The sequence below is a fragment of the Gavialis gangeticus genome, unplaced genomic scaffold (assembly GCF_001723915.1).
Source record: "Gavialis gangeticus isolate Ggan-Ray unplaced genomic scaffold, GavGan_comp1, whole genome shotgun sequence".
Lineage (NCBI taxonomy): Eukaryota > Metazoa > Chordata > Crocodylia > Gavialidae > Gavialis > Gavialis gangeticus.
In genome coordinates, this window is record NW_017729031.1 from 91,396,900 (window position 1) to 91,402,626 (window position 5,727).

The following is a 5,727-nucleotide window of genomic DNA, read 5'->3' on the forward strand; positions in this document are numbered from 1 at the left end:
TGTGCTCCAAGAAGATCAGCCCTTGAAAGAAATATTCCCACATCCCTGCTCCAACATTCAAACCACCCCTGCAACCTCACCAAACTCAGAAGCAAAAGCAGACTCGTTTGTGGGTAAATGCCAAGTGACATCAGCCCTGCCTGAACAACTACAAACAACTACTTGCCAACACATCTCCGCCATCTCTGCAATCAGCACCCTCCCCACAAGATGCACAGCAAAACCATCTGAAGCCTACATGGCTATCAGAAACAAAATCCATTTAATCCAATCTACCAAACTCTCCCATGAAACTATGCAGCTGACACTAAACAGCCACTATGCTCAAGAATTAACAGAAAAACGATAAAAAGAAATTAACAGTCACCAGTAGGGGAACGCTTATTGTAAAACAACCACTGTCTGCTCTCACAGTCCATTTCCTCCAGGGAAATCTATGTGAAACCTTCAGAAGACAGGCCCAGGAACAGAAATTTAAACTCTGTGCTTCACAGATAATAAAGGCCCGCTTTCCTTTTGAATGATCTTACTTTTAGATAATTAGGTTTATCCTTCCCAACTGTTCTTACTTGGACTGTAACCACTTCTGTTCATTTCTCTTTGCTCCACAGGTTTACTGTCCACTTCGCTTCCTAAGGGAGCATTTTCATTCATTTATGGGGATTAAATAAAAGTCATTGTTTCACCTATTTAACTTAGACTGTACCTGCTTCTTTTCCAGATCTACAAAAGGGTATCTTGTACCTGAGACCTTGTCTAAAACCTCACTTCCAAGTACATTTTTTTACCAAACAAATCTTGCTTCTTGCGTATTCCCTGGACCATCATGGCTACAACACTGCCACACTACTGTAATTACAGTACAAAGGAAAGCACTGATCTAAATTTACCAGCAAAGTACCACCTAATTGCTTTAGTCAAATGTGAAATCAAGTCAGTATTTTCCACACATGTAAGTCTGTCATTTAACATTCTTGGCAGCTTGGTCTTTGACAAGACTTGCTACTTAGGGCTTTACTGAGTGTAGTAATTGTGTCTGTCAGACAATGCAGGTGCACTGACTTCCACACCTGCCTACCTCCTGCCCAGCAATTCATTTTGCCCCCACCTCCAAGTCAGTCCTGACCAGTCCTCCCCCTCTCTCCCCAAGTACCTTCCTACTCCTTCCCGTCCTCCAGCCTTTCACCTACTCAGAGACCCTCAGGCCCGCCATCTCCCCCCACCCATTCAGTTCTGCCCTCCAGACACATCAGTTTTATTCCCCAAGTTTCACCTCTGCTTCTCCTGAGGTTCTCCAGTCCCCACTCTTGCACTGGGGCAGTCACAGGGCGATCCTGCTCACAAGAGGGGAGGTGGCAGGAAAGGGCATAGGAACCCCACGCTGATGGGCACTTGTCACTCCCTTCTTTCTCCTCTTCATGAGTGAACAGTGTTGGGGAGAGCTCTGCCTGTCTCGTGCACCATTGGCTGCTGTGACTCAGGCGGTGGGGCAGCCAGCCAACCAGAGTGGGTTTTCTCCCAGGCACGGCTGATGTTCTCAAGGGAGCTGGAGTTTCTTACCTGACCATGGCACCAGCCCAACCCCAGATGAAATTCAGGGACTGTGGGTAACACTGTGCCTGTGCTTCCTGCCTCTCCTGTCCATCCTTCCAGGCACCTGCCACGCTGCAAAAGAGCTGCCTCTATAGTTGTGCCCCCCATGGGGACTGCAAATATTTGGATTCACATAATCACACAGGCACTGAGATCATAACAGCCAAGTGATGGCTGTGGCAAAGCCCTCTGGAGGTTTTATGGCAGAAGTAGGCAAAATATGGGCACTTGGGTCCCTTGACCCCGCCGGGTGGCACTTGGGCATCCCCATCTGATGCGAGCCTGCAGCTTGCTCTGGAATACTCACACAGTGGCAGCAGCCCCCAGGCCTGCTGGCAGAGTGGCATGGGGGCAGCAGCAGTGGCAGGAGCCTCAGTGAGGACACTGCATCCAGAGTTAGGGCTGCTCTCTGTGGAGACTGGCCCTGGATGCAGTACGCTCACCAGGCCTCCTGCTGCTGCTGTTGCCCCTGTGCCGCTCTGCACTGCTCTGCCCCACACCAAGCTGGCAGGGCAGGGGGCTGCCACCGCTACGCAAGCATCCTAGGGCAAGCTGTGGACTGGCACTGGATGCAGGTGCCTCAGCGCTGCCTGCCTCCCCGGCCTGTTCTTGGCTACTGCAAGTGCATGGTGGGGTGTGGAGTCACTGCTGGGTCCGCTCCACTTTCTGTCATGCCTGTGGGCTGCATACCCCAAGCTGGGACAGGACAGGTGAGTGGAGAGGGGAGGAAGACTAAGTTCCTCCAAGCCTCCTCTCCCCATCATGGGTGCTGTGGCCCCCCCAGCAAGGCCTAGTGGCAGCTTCCAGTTTCATCCCAGCACCGTACTCTCAGTGCCCCGTGATCCCAGGCCCAGATGCAGCTCTGGGGAGCCTCATGGACAGGGTGTGTGGGCAGGTAGGGAGCTGCATCTGTGGCCAGGATCAAGGGACACTGGCAGTGTGGGGCCAGGGTGAGGCATAGCTATGATCTGCTCCCTGCATGCCCCTGCCGACAGAAACCACGCCTGATTGACCTGGCCCCATGCTGTCATGGCTCTGCAAGCTCGCTCTCTGATCCTGGCCTCACCTGCTCACCCTGCTCCTGAACGCTACTGCCCAGGTCCCAGCCCACATAGGGAGTTTTAGTGAGTTGTTGCATGGGTTTGGGGTGGGGGGTGCTGACCCAGCTAGCAACTGCTCAGCAAAAAAGTCTATTTGGCCCTTGGGCCCAAATAAATTGACCACCCCTATTCTAGGGGCTCTGACTGGGAGCAGTAAAGCTGCTTCCACATGCTGCCATCAAAAAAACCCCAGCAGCCACAATAACTCCAGCAGCTGAAGGCTGGCTCCTCCAAGAACCCAGGCCCCAAGGTCCTGAACCTAGTGTAGCTGCTCTGAGTCACCGTGCTTTCTGCTGCACTAAGCTGCTTGGAGATTTCCTTTTTTCTTTTGAAAAAGGACCATGTAGGTCTCTGTGGACCTGAGGTCTGATATGATTAATGACAGTTCTTCTGGGTTGACTGCGTCTCACTAGGAAGAGGTCTGGCAATCATAGCCCAGGCAGCCAGTGGGGAGCCAACAGCTGTAGCAGCCAGCTGAGCTTGCACTGGCTGTGTGCATCCTAGACCTGGACGATGGAAGCCTGCAATCCGTCATTGCTTGTGTGCTCACACAATTGCCTGCTAGGATTTCAATTGATTTCTGGAAGATACAACTGAAACCTAGTTGTCTTTTCTCTCCACAGTCTCCAATAACAGCAGTGTCTCTGACCTGCATTATCAATTAGGTTATCCAGATACTGCCAAAGGACCTAGCCTAGAACAGCACCCCATGTTCTACCTGAGTGCGGTCCTGAGTGTGCCTTTTGTTAACACTACTCCCTACAGTGCTGCAGCAACAAAATTTAGCACCTGGGGCAAAGCCCACAGTAGCAGCCCGCCCTTGCCCTACGCACAGATCCGCAGGTGAACCTCCCCCCTACTTCCCCCAGCCAATGCTTGCCTGGGAGAGCACGCAGTGGCAGAAGCCACCCTTCCCCATCCCCACAGGCCCCCAAACAAGCTGCTTGTGGCTGTCCCGCACCCTGCTCTGGCTGAGCAGCACTTGTTGGTGCCCAGGGGCAGTCACCCCACTTGCCCCCCTCTTGCTACAGCACTGACTTCCTAATTCCCTTCCCTTCCACTTTCTGCCAGTAAAGCAAAAAGCTGTAGAAACAGACTCTGGCTACTTCAATGTGCTTCTCTCTCCTCCCTACACTGTGCATACAAAACAGGATTTATATGAGCCAGGTCTCAAGTTGCAGTTAAATTAGTCAAATGTTCTTAGAGAGTCAGTGCTGCTGTCAGAGGTGTCCCTAGAGGTAACTGTGAGGAATATGCTTTCCACAGTGCAGCAACTAAAGCACTGATTATCTGAATCTATCACCCAAAGGTAAATATAGCAGAATTGTCATTCAGTTGACAAGAAGCATCTAGGTCAGAACAGACAAAAGATTTTGTTCCCGATTCTCCAATGTTTCTACCCTCCTTTAGATCAATACGAAATGGGCATAAGAAAACTGCCTAATCAGAAAGTCGTGGATAGCACAAACCACAGCTGAGGATGTTTGGGTCCAGCAAGCTGTTGCAGCTGATGTTCTACCTTCCATCTGTGTCTAAACCTTGGGACCAAACTGTGGAGGTGTTAACTTTTAAAGGAGTCAAAGCACAGATTTGACCTACATCTCCTTAGACTTGTTTCTGGATTTAAGTAGAAGGCAGGTGTGCAGGAAGGGAAAACAAGTATGGTAGCTGCTTTGCTATACTTCAGCATAAAGCAAGGCGATCAGGTGCAGCGTGGACTTGGGAATGGATTTCTAGCTTTGTTTCTGAAGAAAACAGAACCTGATGGGAGCAGAGAGCATGCGTCTAGAAATGGGATGCTCACATAGCTCTGCTTGATAAAGATGAAAGTATTCGGGGTCTGTCTTTGGGGCTGCATACCCCAGGATTTCCCCTGCAGGAATAGGCCTCTGAAGCTCTGGAGGTTTCCTTGCTTGCAGAGATACACCCCAGGAATCCCTGGGCATGTATATGGGACATGCTGCATCACCCACTGATGCAGGAAGCAACAGGAGTAAAATCCTAGTAACCCTCTGGCTCCTTCCCATGATGATGACTCAGAGGCCTGATGTTCCCACCAGTCTTTTGGCCATGCTTTGGGAGATAGAGGAAACTGCTGGCAAAACCAAGGAACAGGGAGGACTGAATAGGAGGCAAGTCCCACTTTGTTTCCTGAAGCAGTAAATTATGTGCTGGGGTTTCCCAACACGATCTCAAGAAGCAAATCAAAGTAATTCAAGGAGAAGCTTTGTAAAGCCAACCCAAAAAGGGGACCTGGTGGAATTTGGCATCTACAAACTGGGCTTTGCAATCCATGGAGGGAAAGGAAGTGACAGGAGACTCTAAGCAGGGCAATAAGCAGCCCCCCAAAGGGCTCAGAATGGCTTAGGGAACTGCCCCAAGATGTCCTGGTGCAGGGGCAGATCCAGAGGGGGCACAGTGGTGTGGCTATACCCCTGTTTCAGACTAGGCCATCAGAAACAGCATCCAAGGACTTTTAAAAAAAAATCTCTGAAGCATCTAAGTATTTCCTGCTCTCCTTTCCCCTCTGTGCTTAGCTGCATGTACCCTCCCCTCCCATTCCCCCCTGCCTGCCACTGCCCCTGGCTAATCCAGAGGTGGGGGAGGAGAAGTTCCAGAGCCGCTCTTGCCCCAGTCCAGCTGGGCTGCCCAGGGAGCCAGGCTCGGCTCAGGACAGCAGCAGGGACAGCAACAGGTGGGTTCCCCCTCCCTGGTTGGCCCCCTGTTCTCTAACAGCCACGGAGCAGACACAAGAGCAGGGAACGTTGCCGCTGTCCCAAGCTCCCTGCATAGCTGGGCTGGTTCCCCATACCTCCAGGGCAGCTGAAGACAGCAGCAGTGGTGGGCAGGGGAGGGGAAGGGAAGGGAGGAGGTGCTGAGGGCAGAGGAGATTGCTGAAAGTGATGGGCTGTTACCTGCTCTCCACCACCTAGTGGAGAGCTGTTGTAATAGCTGCTGACTGCTGATTTCTGAGTAGGTGATGACTACTCAAAGCCATGGGCCCCATGTAAGGCAGGAGGTGTGATTATGGGAT